The sequence below is a fragment of the Hibiscus syriacus genome, unplaced genomic scaffold, assembly GCF_006381635.1.
Source record: "Hibiscus syriacus cultivar Baekdansim isolate YM2019G1 unplaced genomic scaffold, ASM638163v2 tig00111582_pilon, whole genome shotgun sequence".
NCBI classification, from domain to species: Eukaryota; Viridiplantae; Streptophyta; class Magnoliopsida; order Malvales; family Malvaceae; genus Hibiscus; species Hibiscus syriacus.
In genome coordinates, this window is record NW_024063126.1 from 43167 (window position 1) to 59407 (window position 16241).

Below are 16241 nucleotides of genomic sequence, written 5' to 3' on the forward strand. Positions count from 1 at the left end.
TTATTAATCTAAATAATTTACAAATTCTAATACTAAACAAAGTAATTAATTATTATTTTAATAAAAAAAAATTATAATTTAAATAGTTCTATTAAAACTAAAACTAAATTTTAGTTAATGATTAATTTAGATAAATCTTTATATTTTTAATATTTACATAATAAGGACAATTTTACTTATCGTATGTTTCATTTATGTTGTTTTAGTAGTACGTTATGATATGCGACGTGCACTATAGAATTTTTGTCTTCGTCATATATTTTAGATATTATGTTTATTATGCTACTATTTAAACCTTTAAAAAAAACCTTATTCATAAACCCAGACAGCTCAATTTCATAAACTCACTGATGCTACTTACTGCTAATGCAATTTTGATAAACTTGTTCATAAATTCAGACAGCTCAATCTCACATGAAGCTCAAATAGAAACTGTTAGGAACACCCATGCCTGTAACCCCAGGCTCCGAAAATGGCTTGAAAAGCTCATAAGGTGTAATGCCTGCTCCATTTCGGTTCTTCAAATTACAGTCTGCATTCCTTTCATCGATTATGCCTTCAACTTGCTTCAACTTGCCATGAAGTCTTTCGAATGCAGCTCTTATAACGGGGTCTTCCACCCACGATGGCTCCAGTTTGTCCCCCACATACTCTTCATCGGAGAATGATGTGAGATCACATTCCAAATCGCCATTGCTCGAGTTGCTTGAATCTGCGAAGGCAAGCATTCGAGTAATGCGGCTTCGGGTTTCTCAAGAATCGCCGCCATTCGTTGTCGGTAGGGTCTTCGTTTGGCATTTTTGTCCTCGTGAACGAAGGCCTGCTAGGGAAGTACCCTGCATATGTGTATTGTCCGAAGTTGACAGCCGCATGCTGACCTGATGCAACCCAAATTATAGTCATGAGGATATCGATCAAGTCATTCGGGGGGACCGGCCACCACTGTTCATCTTTCTTGTCACCGTGCCGATGGTTCGGATTTCGGTCCACCATGATTGAATCTCTTGATCAGCTTCTACCATGCTCGGTTTCGGATAGTAGTGATTAAATACTCGGTAACCTGTTTGAGGGCATCCCATAGTAAGAGACCATCACTGGCATAAGGGTAGTCTTTGATTGTTAGCCTAAGGCCTTGAGGAGCATTTGGATCTTCAACCGCCATTCCCCTGGACAATATGAAACAAAACGTAATCAAGAAACAAAAATTCAAGATCAAAAACTTAAAAAGATCGAGACAATGAAGAAATTTACCTGCTAATCAAATCAGCAGGCAATGATTCTGATCGAATTGCCAATGTTGGTCGTAAAAGATGGAGCCGACCTCTAGATAATACTTGCCAAAGGTCATGATTTTCTCAATCAGTCCATCGGCAGAGACTAACGATTCTCGGGCCAATGCGTTAATCTCCATCGTGTACTGGGATGAGGATGCATAATCGATAAATTGGATGCATCACTGACCCCGATTAGTTGCAATGACATAAGGTTCACTACAAGCGTGAGTTCTTAACCTGCAAACACAGTTCAGGTTTCCTATGTTGTCTAAATCAATCAAGAAATTGAATCAGTGGAACACTGTTAATACCAGTGACTAACTAGCTGTGGTAGATTGAATATTGAGAAGAACTTGAGTTTTGGCAAGTTTCCAAAGCCAATCTCCGGTGGAATGCAAAGACGTGTATACTTCCTTCCATTGTGGTTTCCCTCCATTGGTGGTCGAGTTAGCTCGATGGCTATCGGCTTCAAAGTCTCGTCAGGGTTCAAGAAAAACATTGTCGTGATCCGTAAAGTGCTCTGCCTTTAAGATCTCTAACCCTCTCAACGTAGGGTAGGAACAAGTCAGGTAATCTAGGATGAATAGTCTCTTCTGATCTATCGCCTGCATAAATGGAAATTGAAGAAAAAATACCATGTTATGTCTCCAATACAATAAACGCAACGCCGCTGAAAACACATAATTCAGAATTACCTTATGGACCGTCATGACTTCATTGATTTCTCGTTGAATAATGTGGGTGGTGATTGCGGTTCTGCTGGACCGTAGATTTCAGGGTCGAGGTTGCTCTTCAATGGCCATTCCTATAACCAATAACGACGAGTTAAACAAAAAAACTCAAAACTATACACAAAAATCATAACAAGTACAATCTGTGCCCCCTTCCTACCGTTACAAGTTTATACTAAGAGTGTCAAGTCCACAAGAGTTTGCCTAGAAAATTCCTCATCCCTCAACCAAAAGAATTTGTCTCCTGAAAAGGCCAAACCACAATATACCGATGTTTCATCTAAAATGACCATAACGTTATGTTGTGATCGAAGTTGCTACTGTCCAGTGTTTCAGGCGCCTTGAAGCGCAAAATACTGTGAGCTTCGTCAGAGACGGTCTTGATGAGCCTAGGGATGACTGATTTCCAAACCTCTTGCTTATCAAGGGCTGGCAAGTTAAGCCCTTGAGTGTAAAGCTCGTCAATGGCGTTGAAGTTTGGAAATCCGAGATCAGGGTCCAGGATAGTAGCTTCGAGCGACGGTATTAGTGCCGTCAACATCGAGTACATGAAATTCGTGGAGAAAGTCAGCTGCTTCACCTCGGAGAATGCTTCCTCCCTCGGCACATAGAAACCGGTTTCCCATTTTCGTAACTCGGATCTACATTAAACCATTTTATGCATCCTTATAGTTCAGGTTATGTTTTGAATAGGACTTGATAAAGTGGTGTTATTGGTCATCTTACCTGTGCGGCAACGAGGACGTCCAGTTCGGCAACGACGAGGATAGGGAAGTCTTTGCCGCCGAGACGATCGTTTCTTGTTTGATCGGTGTCAACGTCGCCGAGGTCGTTGTAAACATCGTAATCGTAATCCTTTCGAAGGATTTACGCTTTCCTTGCCGTTTCCTTGTAAATTCAAGAGCTCGTCTTCTCTAAGTTTCCACAATCCACTTGGTGTCTCGGATGCAAATACTGCTCCATAGGAGTTTTCAAGCTTTTAAAACAATGTCAATGGTGATAATATATATACAAACTAAGAAAAAAAGAGAAAATCTTGACCTTGTTGGTGAAGAGACTGTTTCGAGGATTATCAAACTTGGAATGAACCCAAGAATTACAGCTGACGCTAACAGCTCCATTCGGCACACCATCAAACACTATGTCCTCGATAAACATTTCATTATGATGCTCGTTTCAACACAAAAGCACCGATCTCACTAAACCTGCAGGGATTCGAACTGGGCTTCATACTTAACATGCTCCCATCCTTGCTTACACGATGTGCATACCCTTTAATTCTTTTTCTCTAATCCAGTCTCTGCAAAGTCTCATTACCAACTTCATGAAGTAAAAGATTTTATCATCCCAAAACAAAAAAGGGGTGCCGTGGTACTTACTAGGATCAAGGTGGGAACTAACGAGCTCCAACAGCTGTTTGCCAAGCAAATCTTGGATTTCATCAAGGCCTTCTTGTATGCCTATGTTTTTATAAAACTAGTGACGGTTTGTTTTGCAATAACAGTAGCCTTAACAGAACATGTTTCTCAGTAGTGTTTGTTAAAGTTGCTTTAACAGGAGTGGGGTGGACCAAGTTTAACATTTTACGTGTTTGATTGATCTTTGAGTTATGCAGTGGGAGAAAAGCTGGGTAGAGAAGCCATGGATGAATTGACTGGGGAAAGGAAGTAAGTTTCCGATGGAATGATGAGACCGATGAATCTGCTGTGGCTTCAACATTGTTTAGTTGATGTTGTTTACTACTTTTGTAAGAGATATGTCGTTGCTTGATGCTTGCTGAATATAGAAGGAAGGAACGAGTTGAGCATGACTGATTAACGCAATTGTTTCATGAATAATGACAACACTTTCGTGACATGTCTGTTTCAGTGAACAGTTTGTAAATTGATTATACCTAATTGGCTCATCATGTGAGTCGGAGATTTTTATGAGGAATAGTGGAAGGAAGGGACCTGTGCTAAAAGGAAAGTTTATAGAAGAACGAAGCAGTGAATATAATTGTTAATAATTGGAATCACCGCCGGCCAAGGCGCCAAGGACCAAATAAGACTTAAGAGTGGTTCTTTTCTATGGTACGTAGTGTAGTTAATAAGCTTTGCAGCTGCATGTAAGGGAAGGGCCCACTTGAATCAATTGATTTATGCTATTATTTTCTAGGGTAAACTACCCATATATATCTAAACTATCAGGTTTTAGTACTTAAACTTTCAATTTTTTTAAAATCATATAATGTTTAGTTTTCATTTCATTTTAGTATCCCGCCGTAAAACTTAACACTTTTAGTACCTAAACTATCAGTTTTGGTCCGTTTTTGTACCTAAACTTTCAAAAAAATTTCAAAATAACGTTAAATTTTGAATGAGTTATTAAAATGAACCAAAAACTAAGGTTTTTATCGGCATAGTACTAAAATGAACCAAAACTAAACTTTAGGCATGATTTTTAAAAATTAAAAGTTTAGGTATTAAAATGGACTGAAACTAATAGTTTAGCTACTAAACGTAAAATTTATCATTTTTTAAGTAATAATGATAAATAACAACTTTCAGAGCGGGTTGTTTAAAGTGAAAAGTTTACTAAATTGATGTCTCTATTGATAATTAGGGACGACCTTAGACTCGATTTAAAAAATCGATTTTTTTAATTTCGATTTTTTCAAATCAACTCGAATTATCAATTTGATTTCGGGTTGAGTTAAGTTGAAATTTGAAACTTCGAGTTACTCGAAAAACCGAAAATTTGACTAATTTTGACAATTTTACGATTTAATCTCCGATTTCATTATTCCTTCATTTTCTCCTTTTTAAGTTTATTTTTAACCAAATTTAAACAACATGCTACTAAACTATTATAGAATACATGTCTTAATTTCTCTTTCATATATAAGTTTTTTATTTTTCAATTTAATCCCTCGTTTTTTAATTTCCTTATTTCTCTAATTTATCCTTTATTTTAAGTATGTTTTACCAAATTTGAACCACATACATATATCATTATAAATACCTATGTAACTTCAATATTTTTTACTAAAATGTAATTTTTTATACCCTTAACGTTGCATTTTACTCAATTTGATCTTTTGACTACATTTATTTCTTCTGATCATTCATTGGCTCTTTTATACTCCCATCAATATCTTAACCTCAAAATAAAAGAAATATAATATTATAAATAACTTTACAATTTTAGATTGTATTGATATATAAATAACATTATAATGTGAAAGAATATATATATATATATATATATATGGTTAGAGAAAATCAAAAAATTGAACCATCCTTACCATAATACTATAAATAATTATTATAAAATTAACATTAAAACTCGAATAACTTACTCAAATAACTCAACTCAAATTTCTTAAACTCGACTAGAAAAAATTTAAGTCAAGTTTGAACTAAAAAATTCAACTCAAATTTCAAATTTTTTTGGCTCGACTCGATTGCTCACCCCCACTAACAACCTCCTTTTTATAATTTTATATAGAAATACCAATTCTTGAGTCTTAAACTTCCAAAAAAAATTGGAAGTATTAAATTTCCAATTTTCCAATTGTTCTTATTTAATTTAATTTTTAATTTAAATTAAGTTTTGATATTACATAATTTTAAATTGTAGTTAAATGTAATTGTAGTTACTTTTAATCCAATTGTTCTTATTTAAATATAGTTGAATTATATCGTTTTTTGCTTTAGTGTCTAACGTTAAGTAGAACCCTGAAGAAATTGACATAGATACACGTTACGATATTGTTCAAATGATATGATAACATGTTCAACATACACTGCAATCATATTTTAACAAGATATCCCGTTAAACAACACCAGAAAACTGGTTAGCGTCACTTAAAAGATAAATAATATTAACAGAGCTCAAATTCGAAACAAAGAGGGAAGAAAACATCTTTCCTAATACCCATGAATGCTCACCATCTAGGACGATAATAGACATTAGTCTTGTAAATAGAATATCTTACATTGACCTACAGGCGTTATCAATCAGAATAGTTATAGCACGAATGGGACGATTCAGGTCCAACAGAAGTACATCCTAAACCTAGAAAAGATGAAATGAGCTCTGGTAACAAAATGGTGAAACAAAAGTTTATGTGAATGGCTTAGCTTTCCTTACCATGTCAATAAAAGCAATGCATATCATCTTAAGGGCATTTTCTTTGGATATATGATGCTCCATGTTCTTCATACCTGTCAGACGCATGCATTTAATTTAAAATTAAGTAATTCACTTACTATAACCTACTATATGTTTACTGCTACGGATGTTCTGTTGATAACACCGAGATCGCAAAATGAAAAGGGAAACATGATGCTTACTCAGACTTGGAGAACCACATTGCTGGAATGAACCAAGAGATGCCAATATACTACCTCCTATCCAGACACTGTTTTATACATATAGGCAGAACATTTAAAGCAAGTAAACAAAATTCTCATTAAAAATGTACACAAGCTTATGATAAAAAAATTGGCAAACTAGAAAAGGTAATAATTTCTTTTGGTCTTGTTATGATGGATCAGATTACGTTGACTTCGGTAATGTAATCAATAGAAGGTAAATCATTATATTTAATCATACATCTTATGAATTCTACATTTTCCCTTTGCAGTTACCGGCTACATTTCTTAATCTATAAGCTTGAGAATTATGCGTAATACAGCATAAGTGACAATCATTAGTTAACAACATATTTACCTGGCATGCGCAAAAGAATTTAGGTAATGTTTGAGAACATGGATTTCAAAGATAGTATACCGAGTAATAAAATGCTAAAAAATGCAACAGTCATCATTAATTCTCAAATCCATGGATTTGTCCGATGCCTATCACTGATATAAATTTGGATTTGATAATCCATGCTTTTATACTATTCAACTATATATTATATTGAATCTTAACTATTTATTACTAATGTATACATTTCATTCTTTATATTTAACTATTTATCACACAAATGAAAGAATAAATCCAGCAACAAGAACACTGATGCTGGCTCAAAAAAGAGAGTGCATTTCTCAGGACCATTAAAGAATAGAAATTGCCAAGCAAAACAGATGAAGATAGAACCAAAAGGATATGAATCAAACCACAACGAACCTGAATCTTCTTTCTGTTGCATTTCCACTAGCCAATACTTTAACTCTAGCAGCTTGAGAGATTCCTTCATATTGACAGACAATGGTAGAGTTATTTTGCTACCAAAATTTTTATTCTACCAACATGAGAATATGAAGAAACTACGGTTATAAGAAACCAGATTTTCAAGGATTGACCATCAACAACTGCTATTACAAAAATATATATATGCAACAACATGAAATCAAGCTATAGGATCATAAAGAGAAAAAAATTATGCAGGAATGGAAAACAAACAAGAATACCTCCAGCAAGTCTTTCTCAAGTCGTTCTTTCAACTGTTGCATAGATGCAGTGCCACCAGCAAGCTGCAATATAAATGAATAGCAGAAGTGATAATATCAGTCATGCACACAGATCCATGCCTTAAATATTGTACATGTTTATCAATTAAATTACTAATGCACATTTTATCCAATCAAATAAGCTACTTGTTCAGGAAATGATATTTGAAAAAAATAAACTCGAGATGAAAAAATTATAAGGACACTTGAGGACAGGTTTGCTTGGGTGTGGCTGACCTACCAGTATACTGCCAAACAATTCTTTCCTGATGTCAACATCACATCTATTGATGCTTTCTATGACCTGCAAAAAAAATAAAAATGCTTAATTAAGTAATCCTTGTAAAAATAAAAGATACATTATAGGCAATATGCATGAAGTGAACTAGCATACCATTTGTGGCAAGCCACGAGCAGATGAATCTCAGCAAAATTATCCACTCCAGGAATTGTCTAGTAAAAAAAAAAACACCAAAATAACATCAAAATACACTCAAATTACTAATGGAAAAATATAATCTAGTTATGCAAGAAAAATAAATAAATAAGCATAAAAATTGCAAGTTTAAGACCATGCACATTAGACAAATCCAAAGTAAGCTGATGAACAAGTTTAAGACCATGTATTTTTATCAGTGTCATTAAAACAATGAAGAATGCATATATTTTCAGGACAAAATGTTGCAGATGAACAATGTTCAAAAGAATATCAATTGACAAGAACATGCTGAACTATGTTAGAAAGAATGTTCATGGAATAAGCATGTTAGGAGTTTATTTTGTACAAAGCTATATAAGCTTTCTTGTTTTTTTTATGCTGGCTACTTTGCATTCTTTAGTGTTAAAATTATTTTCTAAGCATTAGTTACACTGGTATTTGACATATAAATAAGGATTTGAGGTTCAATCTCCGTAGCGTTAAATCATGAAGATTTTGATTGAATTCTGATTTCTTTAACCTAGGATCATTTTGATTTCCTCTCCTGATTGTGTTTCTTTCCGAATCCCTCTGTTCCCCAAATTTCTTCCATCTTTGTTTTTCTCTAATCACTGTTTCACACTTTCCGCCCCTAGTCCAACAACAGAAGCTAATACCCCCAATAGAACTCTGATACAAATAAAATTTAAGAAAAAAGAAACTGAAAGTACACATAAAGCATTAAAAAAATGAAATCAAGATCTCCAAAGTTTGAAGACCACCTACCTGAGCCAAAGATGGGTTAAACAGAATATCAGGGATCTTAAATCTATCAGCACCAATTTCAATTGTCCTGAATTAACATAAAAAAATGCAATCAATTAATATTAGTAGCAACAGAAATCGAGATCAAAGGAACAAAAGAACATAATTACACACACCGATGCTAATAAACTAGTAAGGAACTCACTGGCCATCAGGAAGCTCGTATGGGGTCATTGGGATATTTGAATATGAACTTTCTGCAAGGAAAGGCAATCATAAAGCTGTAAAACCAAATTAACAACATCAACGTAATGCAAAGAGACCTTTTTAAAAAGCATAATGTCATAGGTAGCATTCCAGCTACAGCAAACAAAGATTTTGAGATATTACTTAAGCAGCTTCTATGATTACAAACATACATACACATAAAATAGGAATATAAGGATGAAGTGGCATGACCCCGAAAGAAAAGACGGTGAATGAATACAAACCATCATATGGAGTATCTGGAGCGACAGACACATTCCTTGATATCACTTGCAATCACTCTCTGTTGTAAGAAGATATACAAAGGTATTACAGGAACGAACTTGTCAATTGGAAAGGGATAACAATGATTAAAAACAACCTGGGAGTAAAGCTTGTAGGATTCTGTTGTGTGCGGCAAATCAACATCTACAGTCTGAAATTCCCGAATCAAAGTAAAGAGAATTTTCAGAAAGTAATGTAGGTTATTTAGAGAAGGAACAAGAAAAAGTGTAACACAGCTGGAGTAAATTTCCAATAGAGTACATTGCAGTTTCAAGAAAACTTCTTTACTTTGACAAAACAATTATGATCAGAAGACATTATCCACCATACAGCAATTCTTTAAGTGTGTTTGCCTTCTCTTTTAAGATTTAAGTTATACTATAGAGCATATATTTAAATAAGGGATTCCCCCCCCCCCCCCCAAATACCATAAGAAAAGAGGGGAAGGGAACTTTTATCAATGTTCAACATTTTTAACTATTACTCAGTGACTGTTAATATCAAATTGCTGAAACTCATCATATTTTGCTGTTTTTAAGTTCTCTGGCTGGCATATGTCAACACCGCACAGAAAGCAGGGAGTGATGCAATCTCCCCTTGCCATTTGAGCAGTATTAAGGATTTCAAAATGAGTCTCGAAACTGATCATGAACCTTAAATGGATTTTGTACAATAGTGTTGTCAAAGAAAAAGTTGAACAGTTTTTGTCTAATGCCATTAGGCTTGCTAGTGTTGTCAAAGAAGTTGAACTTGAGAATGACATGTATGCAAAACCAATTAATGGCATAAACTTGAATGGGTTCCGGTGATATTATAAAATACCTGGAACACCCCCGGTTGTATTTCCTTTCTCTTAAAAGAGTACCTTGGTTTTATCTACAACATCAGGAAAGAGAACAGTTTAAATTGAAGCAATGAAAAGTGATACGGGAATTCTCATCAATTACTTAATACCATACTTACCACGATGCCTTTGCTTTCCAAGCTTTTCAAGCAATCAGTAAGAAATTCTCCTCCAATAGGAGATGAACACTGCCTGTTTATTGCAACCAAAAAATGGTACAAGGGAAAGGTAAAAACAAAAGTACAGATCATCGATCTGATCATAAAGGCAAGTGGGATTTCTTTTTTATAAAAAGCAGTCATCAAATGGTTCAAGATCTCACAGAAATAGAATTTCATCCAGCAGGAAGTTCATTTTCAGTATAAAAAAATTAAGAACATTGCAGAGTTTTGCTTTCCCAGCAAATCATTACTTGGCATAAGATAATGAAGTGAAAAATCAACTAATAAAGCTAAGGTGCAAATTCAGCCTCAGTTATAAATTTTTAAGAGTATGAATTTGCAACTCGTCATAGCTGCTAAATTTGCCAACTCCTGATCAGAAATTTTCCCAGGGAAAGCTCTCCAATATACAATTAAATTTTTTTTATTCCTTTCCAGACTAACTCAACATTGAATATTTTATTGGGGAAAAGTCCAATCTGAGCAAAGTAGACAGAAGGGAGGGGGGGGGGGAATACCTTTTGAAGAACATAACCATCATGTACTGGGGCAACCATAGTTGATCCTCCACCACTAAGGAATATATTTACACATAAAAACATGTAAGTAAAATAAGCAAGGAAACTTGATTTAAGGGTGGATTCTGAACCAAAAGCCCTCCAGGCTATTTGTATCATTCTTTCATCAAAGAAACAACAGAGAGCATTGTTTTTGTCTCTGTTCCAGAATGTAATAGAACCACTTTCTGATTACAGGAAAACTTAAGAATATAAACCATACCTATCAATAACAACAGAGGTAGCACGTCCTGAAGCAAATGATGTAAACCTGACATTGAAAAGAATTGCAATCAAACCCAACTAAAAAAATAGAAAGATTTGGAAATGAGGAAAAATGGTAATACCGCATTCTTGGCCAAAAACAGAGCAGGAACTTTGTACTTTTCAAACATGAGTTCGGCTGTCCTGTTAGATTTTAACAAAACCAAACAGTATGCTTTCAGATTGGAGAAAGAAAAAGGCAAAGAAAATTAACTAAGCTCGAGGGCTAGGAAATTCTGACTTCTCCCTCTGTAGTTGAGTGTTGGATGAAGGTTCGGCAAGTAGCATCGGATGTTCCTTAGGATCAATGAGTAAACAATCCTTGAAAGCATGATCCCATATGTTATCAACAATATCCCAATCAACCCCCCATCCTTTAGGGGACACCACCTGAAGAATGCAAGCAGCCGTCAACTAAGTAGTACATACATAAATAGTAAATAATTAAATGAACTAACACGAAAAGGCAAGTATCATCAAACAAAGACCTCACCTCCATATGGTCACGACGAAAACCCAACGCTTGAGAGCCTACATACAATTTGCGTTTTCCTTTGGGTTTGTTGGAATCAGAATTGTTGTTGTTAGTCTCGGAATCGTTGTTTTCTTTGTCATCATCAGCATCCATTTCAATGCACCCCACAACCTTAACAAACAAACAAAACGTCAACCATGAAGAATAAGAGTAGGTCGAAAACAGAAGGCATAAATTAGAAAGAAAGAAGCCTGGACTTGTCTTACAGAGGGAAACACGGCCTTGGGAGCATCTTCGCCAGCATAACCAGCTTTGCAAGTGTGGGACCCTAAGTCTATCACTATAGCCGATACTTCATCTGTGGATGTTAATTATTTGGTATAGTTACTTAATTTTGAGATTCAAGAAGTAAGCAAATCATCACAGTAACAACAAACACACACACGCGCACAATGCCTAATGAGGATAAATTTTCTTACTACTCACCCCCTCCATACATGGCTGCAACTCAGAGTGAAAGCGAGCGATACCGGCGAGAAAAGTTCGGAGATGTGGCCGTCAAGGATTAGATGGACAGGCGAATGTGCGACCGACGGCAGCGTTGGAAAGAGTTCTCGATTTTTCTTTGATTGTAATTTGGGCTTTTAGGTTTCGAGGGTTACCAATTTTCCTTTTCTAATTAGGGTTTCAAGATTTATGAGGTTTTTTCCTCCTTCCTACAAATTTGTAAATAAACGAATGGATTAGTACAAAAATAAATGCTCAATTTATGTCTCGAAACCAATGTTCGGATTTTATATAAAATAATTTTTTTTTAAATTTTACATAATATTTAAAATAATATTAATATATATAATACATTTTTAAGTTTACAATATTAAAAGGTATAAAAATATAAAGTCATAACATATATAAGTTAAAAAATATAAAATCAAGTGAAACAAAATGATTCAGATCAACTACAACATAATATTTAAGGTAAAATATATTAATTAATAAATATAATTATATAACTATAATCAAAAAATAAATTTGGGACTAAAAAAATCATAACAAACGATGTCGTTTGGTTTAATTTTTAAAAAACAATCACACATGGCTAGAAACATAGAAGCATCCAAAAGTCTAAAGAGTAAAAATATGAGAACAAAACAATCCCACATGGCTAAGAAACATAGAAGAGCATCCCAATTGACTTCTATAAATACTAGAGGTAATTTGACATTCAAAATCATGGAGCCTTTTGGTGAGCACAGAACAAACTATTCTTTCGCTTCAATTGAGCTCGAATTTCAGGCTTTAATCGAGCTTCTAAATTTTTTTTGAGTTCGAGCCTTTTCGAGTTTAAGTTTCAATATTATATTTCGAGTTGAACTTGATAATTTTTAGCTCGTGAGTTTTTTAGTCGAGTTGAGCTTACTTTTAAAGTTTTCGAGTTCGAGTCGAGCTTAGCAGTACTCGAGTTTGACTCAGCTCGTTTTACAAATGACGTCATTTGGTTTAATTTTTTTAAAAGAAAAAAAGAGAATCAGCGGTTCACACCGGTTTTACCGGTTTTCAGTCGGTTCACCCCAGTTTTGTCGGTTCTTAGCCGATTCTTCCGGTTCTTAGCCGATTCTTCTGGTTCTTTACCCCTTCTATGTGGACTGGCCAACCGATGCAACAATATCCTCCCCCATTTTCCCTCCTTCCCCCTTCTATATGGACCGGCCAACCAGAGGTGACCATCACCGTCTCTATTATCGACACCGACGTTGACCCCGATCAAACCCCCCATTGACCTTTCGTCGTAACATATCACCGTTTGCCCCCGATCAAACCCCTATAAACCACATTGCTGCCACAATTTGAACCACCGTATGATTTCGATCAAACTCAAACGTTCGACAACGACGATAATGGTCTGCAATCATTTGGGTTAAGAAATTAAAATTGGAAATTAGGGATTTGGATATTCGGATTTTAAATTTAGAGATTTTGGGTGGCGATAAGGATAACAATTGATCAATAGGTGGGTGGCGGCGAGTGAGTGACCCTTCGACGATGACGATGGTGGCTGGAGATGGCCGACGACGGTTAATAATGGGATTAAAATGAGATATTTTAGTTTTTAGGGTTTTTCTAAATATTTTTCATTAAAAGTTGGTTTTTTTATAAATAAATTAAACTTTTTCCTTTTTATTAAACTTTAAAATAATATTATTTTATTATTAAAAATTAAAAATTAAATGGTAGTTACTTACAATTATAACTGAGAAAATGTTAGGTATTTATTTTTAGCGAAAATTTCTTTAAGCATTAAAACGTTTTTCGAGACATAATTTAGTCACTTACTTTTGTATTAATCCTAAATTCATAAAATAATATAATATAACAAGATATTCAAGCATAAAATTGAGTTTTGACAAATGAGACTTTAATTAAAATTTGAGTTTTTGACAAATGAGACCTTAAAGAAAATAAAATCTATAATTAATTCTTTAATCATTTCAAGAAATTCACATAATTATTGTGTTTTTTAGAATGCATCTTTAAATACATTACAAATAAGATAAGAATTATAATTAAATTTAAATTATTTTATACTATTTTTTTTATCTATTTTAATAATTATTTGGAATGCTTGTGCTATTTTAATAATTATTATAGGGCAAAATATACCATTGACTACTCAATTATTTAGCCCTTTTATTTTTGCCATTGATCTTTCAATTTTGTCAATCAGACCACTAAACTATTTAATTGTTTCAATCAGGCTATCTGCCGTTAATAGTTAATAGGAGTGCTAACGTGACAGCTTAATTTAATCCTCTAATCAGATTGCGACATATGTCACAACATGAATGAAAGATATTTTTTAATTTAATTATTTTATTTCTCACCCAATCATATGGTGAGATTTGATGGAAAATAGATGGTAGAAAAGAAATCACAAAAAAAGGGAGCACTCGAATTTAAACCTATGCAATGTTGGTTCTTAAACCAACGCCCAAACCACCAAAGCTAGGCACACTACTTGGTATTAAAGTGCAACATATAAGATATAAAGTTAACAAATATATATCATTATAAAATAAATATTATACATTTAAAACATAAGATAATACGTTAAACACATGTATCGATCTTTAGATAAAATAAATCATCATTATTTGCTGATCATTCTTAATTTGACTATTATTTCTTTAGATAATTGGATTTTAAAAAAGTTAAAAAAGAATTGTTACTTAAGTTAAAAAATATTTAATGATTATATATATATAATTTCTTGTTAAATTTACCAAATAATTTATGCTTTCAAATAATTTTTAGTTAAAAAATATATATGAAATTATTAATAAAAATTTTTAAATTGTTACTTAAGTTTAAAAAATTAGTTTGATGATGATATATATAAATTATTGTTAACTCTATTAAATAAATTTTTTAAATAATTTCATAAATATTTTAATAAAAAATTAATATATATATATATATATATGAAATTATTAGTAAGAAAATTAAAATTGTTATTTAAGTTACAAAAGTAAATTTAATGATATTGTAGACACCTATTTTCGTTCGGACACATTTAATATATTATTATATAGTATATTATAGTGTATATATATATATATATATTATAACTTATATATTATAGTATATATATACTATATATTATTATTATTATTATATTATAGTATATTTATATGTATTGTATGTATATATCATATTTATATTTTATATATTGGTATGTGTATTATATAGTATTATATATTATTATTATTATTATTATTATTATTATTATTATTATTATTATTTTATATTTATTTATTTAATTAGTTTGATTCGATTCAGGTCCAAATCTAGTCCAAAACCGGGAAACCCATCAAGCAAAGCCCACCTGACCTAATGAAGTAAGCCACCAGACCTGGTCCAACAAGGGTAATTTGTCTGACCCAGCAGAGAAGGCCCCAACCCAAATACGCTAGGGTTTCGTATCAAGCTAAGGGGCGCCGCACAAATGAAGATCGTTAGATCAAGATATAGATCAACGGCTAGAATCATAAGAGAGCTAGGGTTTTTAAAACCCTAAAATATCATCACACCACAGTTGATCATGGGCCGTTGGATCTGCAACTAATCCAACGGCCAAGATCAAATTCCAGCTCAAGAGCCACCGATAACAGCACGTAGGAATCACGCGCTGGCGAGATTACTAGTCGGCCGAGATTTTTGGTGCTTAAAACGTAAAAATCAGAGCAACTCGAGACTAAACCATCCCGAGATCTCTAGTCAAACACACAACTAACAACCCGAGTAAATAAGATAATCGGGAAACAACCCGAATCAAATAACCGGGGAACAACCCTGAAATGCTAAAAAAATCCCAAGATGCTCGAAAACCACCATTATCGGATGAGTTATATAAACCCCAAATACCATAAGAGCAAAACAAAAGGGTAAACCATCAGAGAAGCGAAACATCATATACCGAAAAAGAAACAAAAAAGCATAAAAAACAACATAACAACAAGAATGAAGCAACCAATAAGCCACAAAAATCACAAAAACCCAAAATAGCTTTCGACTTTTAACGTTGGGAGGAGAATGGTCATAGGGAAACGAGAGATTTCGCTGAGAAAAGGTAAAACCCAAAAAGTTTTTTTTATAGATTTACGCCAATAAAGGCGTTTTCTTGATGTTTGGGGGTTGGTTTCGACCTCAGCGTGTAGAGCTCTTTCGAATGGGGTAGATTTTCGGTGGCCGGAACGACGAAGCAGTGACAGTTGGTCGCCAG

General features: G+C 33.7%; 2 pseudogenes; both read right to left on the minus strand.

The window, feature by feature from the left end:
* Positions 1-410: 410 nt before the first annotated feature.
* On the minus strand, positions 411-3724 carry LOC120165192 (annotated as a pseudogene).
* A 2050-nt stretch (positions 3725-5774) lies between these two features.
* On the minus strand, positions 5775-12177 carry LOC120165143 (annotated as a pseudogene).
* Between the last annotated feature and the right edge of the window lie 4064 nt (positions 12178-16241).